Source organism: Phoenix dactylifera, unplaced genomic scaffold (assembly GCF_009389715.1).
Source record: "Phoenix dactylifera cultivar Barhee BC4 unplaced genomic scaffold, palm_55x_up_171113_PBpolish2nd_filt_p 001582F, whole genome shotgun sequence".
Classification (NCBI taxonomy): domain Eukaryota; kingdom Viridiplantae; phylum Streptophyta; class Magnoliopsida; order Arecales; family Arecaceae; genus Phoenix; species Phoenix dactylifera.
In genome coordinates, this window is record NW_024068887.1 from 72,501 (window position 1) to 87,313 (window position 14,813).

The following is a 14,813-nucleotide window of genomic DNA, read 5'->3' on the forward strand; positions in this document are numbered from 1 at the left end:
TACCAAAAGTTAGGTTTGGGGGAAATAAAACCCACAAATCTTACCCTTTCCTTAGCAGATAGGACGGTGAAGTACCCCAAGGGGATTGTAGAGAATATAATAGTGAAGGTAAACGAGTTTTACTATCCTGTGGACTTCGTTATCCTTGAAACCGAACCTGTAATACATCCAGACATTCACACACCTATAATTTTAGGGAGACCTTTCTTAGCCACAGCAAATACTGTAATCAATTGTCGAAATGGAATGCTGAAGTTATCTTTTGGCAATATGAAAGTTGAGCTTAATGTCTTCAACATAAGTAAACAACCACCTGACAATGAAGAAATCGATGAAGTTGACATGATTGAAAGTCTGGTTCAGGAGACTTTCTTACAAACTTATAATAAGGACCCTTTAGAGGCTTACCTTGCCCATTCTGAGGAAGGGGTCGAGCATGCACCCCCTAATTCTATTCTCCTTGTGAGCATAGATCGTCATCAGCCGACTATTCTTCCTCAGACTCTTCCAAAACCATTCTTAGATAATGGTTGAAAAAAAAGGGGATCTACATTTTGTCTGGTTGAAGACATAAAATTTAGCGCTCTTGGGAGGCAACCCAACTTATAAATATTATAAAAAAATAACTAAAAAAATAAAAATAATAAAATAATTATTTTTTTAAAAAAAATACTAACATGCAATTTTGGGGGTTTTTGCCCCAATTGTCAATTTACCTACCCATATCAGGTAACTTCTCCTCTATCCTGTTATTCTTTTAAATTTTCTTTAACATTGAGGACAATGTTAGATTTAGGTATGGGGGTGAGAATATTTTTGATTTTTTATGCTATCAAAAAAAAAAGATTTGAAATTTTTAACTCAAATTTTAATCTTTTTGGCTGTACAAACTAGGAATTGCTTTGACAATAGCTTTGAGTTAAGAAATATGATAGTAGTTCTAGCTTGAGTTTTCGTCCCACCTATCTTCTGCTAACATGATAGAAGATGATTAAGCACCTACACGTAAGCACATGAATAGTGGGGTATGTAAACTTGCAAATAATATGAATACTTTTAATCTTCGGAATAATTTAAAGTTAATGTGTGATGAACACCCTAATTAAAAAAATATTGATAAAAAAATTTAAATAAAATAAGTTTATCATAAGTCTTCTCACTGAGTAACTGGGCCTCTTGCTTGGCAAGCAACGAGTGTTCGCGTAAAAAGGTGAGGATGGCTGAGATTAAACTCTGAGTGACTAATTTGGCTTTGGAGCCTAGTTGACTTGAGTTATTAAGCCTGTTAGGGTGTCTTTACACCTAATGCCCTAAGCCATCTGGATCGAGAGTCATTGGCCTAACACTCGCTACATGGGTTAGCTAGAAAGCTTAATAAGGCTAGATATTGCACAAGTCATTCTTCTTAGCATTCAATCTGAAAAAAATAAAATAAATAAATAAATAAATAAATAAATAAATAAAAGTTAAATCTCGGGTGTTCATTACCAGTTAACTCTATAAAGTCTTGAAAATTGAAGTGATCATATTGGAAGTAAGTTAAAGCCACTCATTTATATGATACTATCTTGCACCTCACTACATTCTTGACTTGTTAGCAGATAGATAGGGTGTAATGAAACTTGAGTTAGAGTCTGTTTAAATATGATAGCAACAAGTCTCTATTGTCCTTGCAATTCTAGTTTCATACAGTAATACTTGTTCAAATTTCGAGTTAAAAATTGGAAATCTCTGACTGATGAAGTTTGTGGGTAACTTCACTGCAAACCCTCATGAGACAACACTCGTCCACTAGGGTAACCTAGGGGTTTAACGGCTTGTTGCACGTGCTAAGTGCAATCGTAATGCTCTACGAAAGTGAGTATTTATCTTAGTATATTTATATAATAAATAACATTTTTGCACTCTCATTTTATCATTTTTGCACTAAATTGCTAGAGCTAGCAAAAAGCTAGTTGGGGGGTGTGATGAGAGCACAAAAGTACAATCGTCGTACCATCTTAATTAGTATTATAGTTAATCATTAATGATAAAATTAATTAATTAATGTTGTATTTGTGTTTAAGTGCAAGTAATCCAGAAAACCCAATAACATTGGGTTTGAGCCCAATGCCCGGCAGCCCGAGCTCAACAAATTCCCCAACTGCCATGCATGCATGAAATCCCGACCGACCACATCCTTCCAAATCAGTCTCCGCGTATCTCATCCCGTGAGATCACGCGAGCCCAAGCATCAAGTCACAATGAGCATCTCATGCGATCTCCAGCTTCATCAAGGGAGAAGAAATGGTCCCACGATCAATCGAGCCGTGCCAGCATCCCATCCGGAACTCCAGCCTCTCATTTCCTCTATTTCCCAGCCATCAAGGAGCCACCTCATAGATCGCGTCCAAACCCCGAATCACGCCATCATCCCGTCCGGCCTCCTCCGCATCCAAGCTTCTGTGCCAACTCTTCCGAATCCCCTTTCATCCCGGAATCCCAGCAGCCAACCCCTCCTTCCCGTGATCCCACCTCACAGATCGCCCCCAAGCACCGCATCCATGAATGGCGTTTTCCCAGCGCATCCCCAACTTCCCTCATAGCCATCCACCCGCTCGTGAAGCATCTTCGTCTCTCCCGGAGTCCCAACTGCAATCTTCCAGCGCCCATCAAGCCATGATCGGCTCCTCCCTTCGATCCCGCGGCCAGCCCTTCATCCGAGTCACCTCCACGCTCCACGCAGCCATTCGTCCTCCTCCCAGCTCCTCTTCTCCTGTCCATATCCACCTCCATGAATCAAGCGTCCGCTCCGTGTCCCAGCAATCGGATTCCCCAAGCACCGCATCCGTGATCCTCCCATCGATCACGCATCCTGGACGACCCCTCTTCCGCAAGCGCACGAGCGTCCGTTACCCCTCCATCAGGGGATCCATCGCTGGCCAAACAAGGGTGGGCGACCTATTTAAGGGAGGAGAAAGGAAGAAGGAGGGGAGCTCTCGGTGCGGGGTGGAGGCCAAGTAACAGGGGTGGCCGGCGGGTCCACAGAAAAGAGAAGAACAGGGGAGAGGGCTCGGTTTGGGAGAGAAGAAAGAAAATCAAAAAGAAAATCAAACAGAGCATGGCTCTATTTTGTGAAAAGGAAGAATAAAAAAATAGGAGAGAGGGAAAAGGGGAGTTTTCTTATTTTTCTTCCTTTGTTTTTATGCTTTATTTTGTAGAAGGAGGAAGCATTAAGCTTCCAATCTTCATTTTACTTTTGTAATTGTTCTTTTATGCAATCCATTAATTTTTTTTATTCAATTCATGTTTTAGGTTAAGTTTAATTCCTGCAGTTTATTTTATGCATTCAAGAATTCTTGCTTTAGTTGCAATATATGAAATTTTCTTTAATACAGTCTATGTTCCAGGCTTCAATCTTCCTAAGCACTGTTTTCATCCATGCCAAAGTTTTCCTTTGAATAGTTAAATATTTTATTAAATTTATAAATGCTCTTCTATTCCAAGTATTTGTCTTTTCGTTATTTTCAAATAGAAAACCTTCTCTGGTAGACTAGAGAATCATTTAACATCCTCAAAGTAATGTTTTTCTTCTACCATTCAAAAATCGATTTTGAATCCGAGTGAACGTTTTAATATTTATGCAACTTCAATCGCCTCCCTGTGGATCGACCTCTTACGACCACTATTCTTCGAGTAGAACAGGTAAGAGTAAAAATTAATTTAAAACTTTGTTTGTCGGTTCTAACAACGATCTGTTTAGCATATTTTTAGGTAAACAGGAATCAGACAACAGTAATTTTGCAAAAGAGATTTGGGATAGGCTAGAGGTAACTCACGAAGACACCAACCAAGTCAAAGAATATAAAATTAACCTATTTGTACATAAATATGGAGTCTTTAAAATGGAATCTAATGAGTATATTACTGAAATATTTATACATTTTGCCGATATCATTAATGGCCTTGAAGTCTTGACAAATTGTACTTTAACACTGATCTTGTGAGAAAGGTACTTAGGTCATTGCTAAGATCGATGGAGGCAAAAGTCACAATGATCTAAGAGGTAAAGGATCTCAACACTTTGCATTGGAGGAGCTCCTTGGCTCGCTGACGATGCATGAATTAACCATGAAGTAGTACCATGAAGAAGAGTTAAAGAAGAAGAAGACTATTGTTCTCAAGTCTATGAAGCAAGAAGAAGATGAAACAGACCAATCTGAAAATGGTGATGATGATGAAGAGATGATGCTAATCATCAGAAAATTCAGGAGATTAATGAGGAGAGGGAGTCAAAGAATGAGGAAGAGGCTAATGGCTAAGAGAGAACCTAGTAAAGATAAGGAGGAGGAGCCGCTAGAATGCAAGAAGCTCTGCCACTTCAAAGCATACTGCTAACTACTTAAGAAAGCTTCCAAGAAGAGGCTAATCTGGTGAACTTCTCATCGGCTGCTCTTCATCAAAATCTACTATGGCCCTCTCCCCCGCCTCTTCCTCTTCTTCTTCCTCACCTCCGGACGATCATGGATTGCCCCAGCAAACCATCCTCAAGGCTTCTAGGGTTAGAGTTTTTAAATAATTTTTTTCTAAAAAATAAATATGAGCATCGGCCTATTTTCGGTTTTGCCGATGCTAATAAGTGTCGGCGGACTCCAAACTAGGCCGACGCTTTGAAGCGTCGGCATAGCTTTAGTATTTGCCCATAGCTTTGAAAGCATTGGCAAAAAAACTTTCCACCCTACCTACGCGTCGCTTTTGCGATACTCTTAAAAGCGTCGGTGCCAAAATTATCGATGTTTATAAGTTGGCACATGCTCTAAAAAGTATGGGGATAGACTATTTTTTTTGTAGTATGGGGAAGCCAGCTAAGTTGCTGATCGACTTTCGGAAGAGGGTCTATCCTCAAGTTTTGGATTCTGGGCCAATAACTTTCCTTGGCTCATGACAGAACTCAAACAAACATTAGAAAATATTTAGAATAGATGTCATGCTGTTTATATCCTATAGTGATTCACCCTTCTAACAATTCCATTATATTTTGTTTTTGGGGCTCCAAGTTCCTAAAGTCCTTTTGAATTTGTAAATCAAATTAGTGTCGTATGACCAATAGATAATTGAAAAAAGATTAATTGGAAAGTCACTTCCTCCAAATTACCAAAAGCTAAATGCATAATATTTTTCCAATACAAAAGTTAGATCAATTGAGGGACCCTAAACTGTGCAACACTCAGCCCCGACCCAGCCCGTGCTTCTCTTTAGCATCTGAAATAGAACGGCAATAGAAAGAATAATAAGCTAACAGCCTAGAAAGTTATCTCGACATCTCTAATTGCATTAAACATATAACATATATGAATGTGTGTATAGATATCATTATAAATTGTAGTAAAAAGTAATTTTGCAATTTTCAAGAAGAAATTCCACAATTGGCATGTAGATGTTAAACAACTTAGTAATTCATCTTTCAAAATGTTAGTATAAAATTAGATTTAATGTAACACCATTTATAACACCATCAAAATTTTCAAAACATTTATTACAACACCATGTTTCCCTCTTTTCTATCAAAATGGAAGAACCTGCCTGCAGCTAGATCAAGTAATTGCATGAGCATGCCTCTGGCTTGTCGTTGGAATTGAAAGACTTCAATATTCAATATTGAAGATGCGAGGTTCAAATGTCTTCAATATTCAAAGACTTTTGATTATCGGTATGCTGCTTAAACTACTATTAGAACTATTGGTAAACTAAAGATAAAAAAGAAACAAGTATGAAAAATAAAAAGATTCATTCATTTTTTTTCTATATAACCCTCTCTTTTGTACTTTCTGCACTCGGATCGATAACCACTTAGGAGTGCATGCTTTCTAGTTTATGCAAACCTTGATTAATTACCTGCCACAAATCCACTCATTGTGGTGGTTATTGACTTTAATTTTGAATTCAAAATGGATCCCTCCAATTCTCTCGTCAGCCTTCTTGAGATGCAATTGATCTTGGGACTTGAACTTCAAAATCTATGGTACCAGTAATGTTCGCCCTACCTTCTAGATTAATTTCTATTAAGCCGTTAACCCTCTCAAACTCTTTATGGTCTCTTTCTGACAAACTCAAATATTATGACTACCTTAACTCCCTTTAATAAGTCATGCATATCGTCTCTTTATGGCATGATTCATCAGGCAGCATCTGGCACACTTTAATGACTAATCTTACTGCATCATGTGGTGCATGAGCAGGATGTAATTCAAACAATATCCTCCACATCCTATTATCCAATGGTGGAGAGGATGATAGGATATACATGTCACCATATCTTGATTCTGATTAGCAAACAACTAAGTTGTGCATAAAATGGCTGATGTAAATCTGGCTAAACAGCATAACCTCATTCTATTGGTCCAATTGCCATAGTCAACATAGCCATCTTGTTTCGTAACTTAATTGGTTTAGTTTTGAAAGGCAGTGTAGCTAGACTATTCATTGATCAACGTGACTGAACTAGTCATCTTGCTTGCCTTATTTATCAGTACATCATGCAGCCAAATTGCCTCACAACCTGACTTCCATAGAGAAAATGGCAGCATTCTTAGTTAGTTGGTGCACCAAATTAGCCAAATTTTAAGTAGTCTGATTCCCAATAAGATCGTCCACTAATTGAAGTGACAGAATAGTCCACTTTACCATTATTAATATATCATGCAGCTGTTTACAGGATGGTGGCCGATAGCAAGCGCTATGTGGACTGGATTTGACAGAGTCAGACAAGCGAAAGTCACGTGACCCTTACCAGACAAGTAGAATTCGATTATGGTGAATTGTGCTAAATATGAAGATGAAGACTGAACATATAGGATTCATCCAGAATATGGACAAGCAAGTTGAAAGCTTAGAATCATACATGGAGTGACCCAGTTTGTGGTTACATCACATTATTGATCATGAAAGCGAACTGTTGAAACTGTTGAAGATCTTGGCATTAGAGACATTTATAGGTATCAACAGTAATACAATAGTTAATTTATTTCAATTGTGCTTCATTTATTGTGTCTTTGTATAAATATTAAAATTTTACTCTATAAGAGGACCTTTTGACAATCAATTAAAATTATCTTTATCTTTATTTTAATCTTTTATCTCGGAAGTAGGTCTAACTTATATTTTCTACTATAGCTTAGCGCTACGCCCTTACTATAGCCCAACACTAGACCCCTACTATGGCCCAACATTAAACTCCTATTTAGTTCTATCTTCTTTGAATTGTGGTGTGATGGTGACAAAAATTTTTGAAGATCAAAGGCAACATCTTTTCAGCTAGTCCACCGCCAACGGCATGCCTACGCACACATCTTCCCTTTGTCCAGCAAGCTTGGCAACATCCTCTATCAACTAACGAGTTTCCAGGTTCACCTGGAATGGGATGAAAGGGGCGGCAAAAAGCTTTTTGGCATGCCTACTAGGACACTACGTTGCTGCTGTTATACCACCAAGGAAGAAGATGGAAGTTTTAAGAGCCGGACAACTAGGTAGTCTGACATTTCATGTTGAGGATCGTCCATATTTTCAACTGAGGCCATCTAGATTTCCTTCCCCAGCCTTGCAGAGGGCTAAAGACTTTGGTGATTGTGTGGATTATACCCCTCAAAGGGAAATTTTATGTTGGGGGACAGCCATACTATAATTAGGGCACCTTTCAAGTATATAACAATCCTCTTTACTAGCTAGTGCCAGGACTGACATTCCTTGCTTAACCTACCATTCACGGAGCCAATAGAGGGAATTTGAATTTTACACAGTTGGCCGACATGCTACAAGACCAACTAGGATGTGCGCATCAGCCTACATGATGGCTAGTATATTGAAAACTGTATCTTGATTAGTACGATCAGTTATATAAGTTTCCAAAAGACTATAAAGTTTTAAAATTCTTAAGGTTTTCGGTGGATGATAACTTATCTATAGTGTTACATATTGGCAATTTCTTAGACCAATGCGGTGAAGATGGCAACAATGATTTTCTCAAGCTTTGCTTGTTTGCTAATTCATTAATAGGATCACCCTTCACCTGGTATGTTAATCTGCGCTTGAATTTTATTCATACTTCGCAAGATTTGTTGTCTCAATTTCATACATAGTTCTAACAGATTGAGCCTGAAGGGTCAGTAGCTAACCTGACTATGTTGGTCCAGCAAACTGGTGAATTTGTTGAGTAGTTCATGGCTCGATTCATGATTGTTAGAAATCAGTGTTATACTTTTTGAAAAAGGCTAAATATTTGAAGATAGTATAGAACAACCTAAATTTGGAATTGAGAAAGAAATTTGTAGGGCGGACATTTGCTAGCCTCTTCTAGTTGACCATGCAAGCAGTGAATTATGAAACCATATTGCAGGAAGAGAAGTAGAGGAAGCATACAAGGGGACGTTTTCCTAGAACCCTAGCTATAGATTTAGCTTTCGACGCTGATGACTTTAAGCAATGGAGTCTTGAAGGAGAGGATTGCAATGAGATTGATGTAGTAGATATCCTTATAGGGAGGCTATATGTTTCTAAAGTGTTGAGTAGGCTGATCTCTCAGAATCGGCTAATGCCTGGACAGCTAGAGTCGAAAGGGGACAAGAAATACTTCTTTGATATTACAAAGATCGAGAGAATTTTTGATCATCTTCTCAAAAACAAGCATTTTTGGCTTTCTGAAGGGTATAAAATCTCTCTACTAGAAGAGCTAAGGGATAAGAAATATTGCAAATGGCATAATAAATGGAGCCACTATATTGCCAACTGCATCATCTTATAGAATGCCAAGTAGAAGGCAATTATGGATGGTAGACTAAAGTTTTTAAAGAAAGCAAAGATGTGGTGCTGCTGGATCGAGATCCTTTCCAAGAAATGTAATAAATGTAGCTTCAGTAGATCTGATGTTGTCCAGTGCAACCCAAGAGAGGGGATGAAGTGGGTTTTTCAAAAATTTTTACTTAGTGCACTAAAATTACATACTAGATAAAAGAAAATAATTTTTAGCAGAAAACTAATAAGTAAATATGCTGAAGATATTAGGCAATGCAAATACAAAAAAATTATAGTGGTTTGATGTAAACCTTGCACCTACGTCTACTTTCTAAGACTTTCTTTTTGAGAATTTTTTACTATAATCTACAATCCAGATTACAAACCTAGTTCTTTTTTCGATTCACAACCAAATCTAGTTAATTTTTTTAGGTCAATCAACCAAAACCTACAACACATCTAATAAGAATTTGATGGAGTGATAGAAGGTAAAGTTGATGTAGATATCGAGATCTATCTTCTTGAGAGTTTTAGCTTTTTTACTAGAGATGTCTATTTTAGAAAAAAGAGTCCTACTAGAATTAAAAAGAGTAATCCATCCCAAATTGTATGAGGACAGACTTTACATTATAAATTGAGGCTATGTATCTCATTTTTTTGAAGGTTAATGAAAGAAAAAGGAATTAAAGTCCTACTTTTGAGGTTCCTCCATCTCTTCTTGTTTTTTTATTAAGAGATTCATGTTGAATGGGTTGAAGAAAATCTTTCTTCTCTCTGATTGGGTCAAGTTGGTATCAGAGTTTTGGTCCTCTACATCTATGGGAGCCTTAGTGCATGGTCCAAATGTGCATGCAATGCAAGTAGTTAGGAGAAGAACTATCCATATTTGAAGTATACTGAAGGACAAAGACAAGTATGACTACTACTTCTACCTCGACGGATGATGAGATGATGAAATGTCTCGCACAACTAGAGCAGAAGATAATCCAACTTACTGAGATTGTATCTCGATTAAAGATGCCTTCAACACAAGCACCAGCAACTCTATCTTTGAGCAAAACCAAGTGGTTCGATCGTAAGACAAGAAAGCAAGTATTTTTCCATCTTCAATTCTGAATTAGCAGGAGCTAAATCTCCTAAATAAGGAGAGCTCTAATCCAGAAGGATCACCAAACTTGATGTGGACTACTTTGGCCACTACAAATATTCAAGAAGATTACCAAACTCGATGTAGATTACTTTGGCTACTACAAATTTTTAAGAAGATCACTAAACTCGATGTGAAATACTTTGGCTACTACGAGTATTTCAAAAAATCACCAAACTCAATGTGGATGACTTTAGCTACTACAAGTATTTAGGGATCCTCAGACTAGATGTAGAATATTTTGATCATTACGAGCGGGGTGAATAGGGTTTAATAGCAAAATCTGCCACATCAAAAAGCTGAGTTGTAGCTAAACTTCTGGAAGGCATAACTTGGTCATACGATGCCCAATTAGGATGATCATTTTTTTTAACTTGGGTATCTTTTCAAGATCTACAACTTTGGGTTGTAGGTTGAATTGGGCTGAAGTTCTACATTTAAACTCCGAAACGGACTGGTCAAACCCAATATTTTCTTTCTGGGCAAGATTTTGTTCGGGGCGTATTTCTTTATCCGATAAAAATTCGACAGAGTTGATGTAGAAGTCGAGATCTATCATTTTGAAATTTTTAGCTTTTCTCTACAAGAGATTTCTATTTTAGGAAGAAGGATCCTACTAGGATTAAGAAAAGGAATCTAGTCCAAATTGTGTAAAAACGGACCTCACATTATAAATAGAGGATATGTACTCCATTTTTTTGAAGTATCTATAAGAAAAAAGGAGACTTAAAGCTCTATTTTCGAGATTCCTCCATCTTTTTTTATTTTTTTTAAAGATTTAAGTTGAGCGAGTTGAAAAAAATCTTTCTTCTTCCTGTTTAGATCATCTAAAGTATAAAAGTAGACTCTAGTTGGCTAAGGGTGGACTTCAGTGTGTCCATTGGATGAAATGATGAAGATTCAGCATTTTGAACATTAGGTGTCGACCCAAGGGGCCTAGGGGTTGACCCCCAGGTCGACTTCGGCACCCTAGAATCAAGTGGCACATAGGGCATAAACCAGAAGTCAATTTGTAGATCGGCTCCCAATGTGTCACAGGCAAGAAACAAAGCAATGTTTTTCTATTTTCTTTTAGGGTTTACTTTAGTGTCAACTTTTGGAGCAGGAGTCTACCTATAAATCGACCTCTCTACTTTAGCAGGATATAATAGCTAGTTTTCAGCGGGAAAGAGGTGCATCTAATGGGCTCCAACCACTCTCCAACAGTCTCCATCGGCTAGTAATTAGTCTTTGTTGCCCAAGAAGACACCCAAGAGGGGGGGTGAATTGGGTTTGGATTAAATCTCGACCAATTAAAAACTATGATTAGTAATTAACTAAATCTATTGCAAGCAAACTAGTTAAGTTACTAGATGAAGTGAATGAAGAGAGAGAGAGAGAGGATAGCAGCCAATACAAACACAAACCAATTTATAGTAGTTCGGAGCTAACCCTTGCTCCTACGTCCACTCCCCAAGCTTCACTTGGGAGTTCACTATAATCTCTTTGGATTACAGCCAGTTATTTTACAAGTTCACAACCCAACTTGTGTTTTTCCGCCGAGATCACAACGAACTCAGTCGGTTTTCACAGGCTCACCGACTAGAACCATCCGATTGTTTTTCGGGATCAACAATCGAACCCTTCAACCGTTGGTTTAACCTTGGCTCACCAACAAATCTTACAACCCTTGATTTCAATCTCCTGGTTGAATCAAGTAAGAAATAGTTTGAAAAAGTTTACAAGGAAAGCTTCTTAATAGCAAATATTAATCAATATGAATAGAGTAGAGTTAGAAGCCCTCAAACGATTTTGGAAGAGGAGAAGGGGCTTCTCGAACTTTGAGTCTCCTTTTTGAGTGCACTGAAGATCTGATGTCAGAGGAAGAAGCCTTAAATGCGAAGGGAAGACTTCTAGAATGTATTGACATGCGTTCTTCCTTCTTTTGCTTGTCTTTCCTCTCAATAGACTCTTGGTAGATGGAAAACACTTAATGCACAAATGGAGTAACTCTCTTGGTGTCTACTACTATTCAATCAGGCTTATTAAACCAGTCCCCACTACTTGAGAAATAGCCGTTAGACACTGATTTTATGGCCGTTCTGCACAGTCTGCACCTCCTGATAATGTATCCGTTGGGGTCGGAGTCGACCTCGGCTGTTGCTGGAGTCGACTATTGCTTTACTAGAGACAACTCGCCCACTGTACAGGATTTGAATTAAAGTGCTGTCCCATTCTGGAGTCGACTCGGCCAAACCTGGAGTCGACTCGCCAATATCCGGAGATGACTCGGCACTTTTGGAGACCGCTCGTTCTCAGGGTTCAGAGATCTATATTTCTGCATTTCTTTCTCGAGTCGACTCGGATCATCTTGGAGTCGACTCGGCTCTCAGAGCCCCGAAAACTGATCCTCTGTCTTTCGAGTTGAACTGCCTCAGAGTTGACTCGTACTTTGTTGGGGTCGACTCGGCTGACTTGGGGTCGACTCTCGTATTCTCGGAGTCGACTCGTTCACAGAGTCATTTTATTTGATTTTCTGCCTTTCAGTCTGCTTTCCTCTGAGAGTCGACTCTTGCATGTTTAGGAGTCGACTCGCTGAACTTCGGAGTCGACTCGTAACCTTCTGGAGTCGACTCGGTAACAGGAATCCAAAAACCATCGTTCTGTCTTTCTATCTGTTTACCCTTTGGAGTCGACTCGAAACTGTCGGGAGTCGACTCTGCAAGCATCGGAGTCGACTCGAAATCGTTCGGAGTCCCGACTCGATGAATAGGGTCTGCAAATTCATCTTTCCTGTCCTTTTGTCTGTCTCAGTCGGAGTCGACTTGTAGTGTGCGGAGTCGACTCGAGCTTGTGCCAGAACCTCTGAAACACTTGGGATCGACTCGCAGCTTTCCCGAGTCGACTCGAGCTTCAGATTTTGGCTTATTGGTGTTCAATACTTAGCCAAATAATCTTAACAAAAGCTCGATGCTCTTAAAGATAATTCACATATATTTGCCCTGAAACACTAGATTGAATTCATTAGTACAAACATGAAATATTCTAAATGCTTTAAGCTCATCAAAATCAAATAGGGATATAACCAATCACTCCCATAGTCTTCAACAAACTTTTCTTCTAAATAGCTTCCAAAAGGTATAAAACAGAAGTAGAACCTCGAGAGAAATCATTCAAAGCAAGAAGAGCATTCATTGAGTGAGAAGAATTTAATTCAAGTTCAACAAAAACTTCAAGATCATGCATTAAACATTTCCATTGAAGTGCACATCAAAAGGCTTCTCCCCAAAATTCTAAAGAGCACTTAATTGGTTTTAGTTTTGCTTACTAAGGAGCTTTTATTGTAATTAATTGTATATTCACTATTTTATCATTGTATCTTTTTATATTTGTGGGGACAAGTTTCAATTTAACTGAAACTAGGAAAAGGTTGATCCATACCTTGAATGGAGTGTGTAAGGCTTGCCCGTGCTTGAAAAATAAGTGATTAGCTTGGAAGATCTAGGATTGTCTGGTTGGTAGTATCCGACATTATAATCTTTTGCAGGTGATTTGTGGATTGGAATTTTCAAGTAGGAAGCATGTGGAGTGGATGTGGGTGTTGGGTTTGACACCAAACCACTTTAAATCTCTTGTAATTATAGTATTCTAATTGTGTGCATTGTGCACTTCACTACAAAGTTATTGCACCGCTGCACTTATAGCTCATAAATTTTTGAAAAACACAATTCACTCTTCTCTCTTGGGCTGCATAGCTAGAAAATAAGTGGTATAAGAGCTTAGTACTCTAGCCCCTTATTGACCTAACTATCAAGAGTAAAAGATTTATAGCAGCCCCAATTGGATCATCTTGTCGAGGGACAATCTACTAATAGACCTTCTCTCTTTAATGGCAACAACTACACTTATTGGAAAGCATGCATGAAATATTTATCTAAGCACTCGATTATTCTATGTGGAGTATCATAATCAATGGACCACATACACCCACAAAATTGACTGATGGTATGCACTTTCCTATGCCCGAAGGGGAATGGATAAGTTTGATAAAAAAATGGCTCAGCTCAACATTAAAGCTATGAATGTCTTGTAATTCTCTTCAGATGTAAATAAATTTAATAGGATTTCAACTTGTAATTGATGAGAGCACAAAAGTGCAATCATCGTACCATCTTAATTGGTATTATAGTTAATCATTAATGATAAAATTAATTAATTAACGTTGTATTTGTGTTTAAGTGCAAGTAATCCAGGAAACCCAATAACATTGGGTTTGAGCCCAATGCCCGGCAGCCCGAGCTCAACAAATTTCCCAGCTGCCATGCATGCATGAAATCCCGACCGACCACATCCTTCCAAATTAGTCTGCGTATCTCATCCGTGAGATCACGCGAGCCCAAGCATCAAGTCACAATGAGCATCTCATGCGATCTCCAGCTTCATCAAGGAGAAGAAATGGTCCCACGATCAATCGAGCCGTGCCAGCATCCCATCCGGAACTCCAGCCTCCCATTTCCTCTGTTTCCGAGCCATCAAGGAGCCACCTCACAGATCGCGTCCAAACCCCGATCACGCCATCATCCCATCCGGCCTCCTCCGCATCCAAGCTTCAGTGCCAGCTCTTCCGAATCCCCTTTCATCCCGGAATCCCAGCGGCCAGCCCCTCCTTCCCGTGATCCTGCCTCACAGATCGCCCCCAAGCACCGTGTCCGTGAATGGCGTTTTCCCAGCGTCCCCAACTTCCCTCAGCCATCCACCCGCCCGTGAAGCATCCGCGTCTCTCCCGGAGTCCCAACTGCAATCTCCCAGCGCCCATCAAGTCATGATCGGCTCCTCCCGTCGATCCCACGGCCAGCCCTTCATCCAAGTCACCTCCGCGCTCCACGCAGCCGTTCGTCCTCCTCCCAGCTCCTCTTCTCCT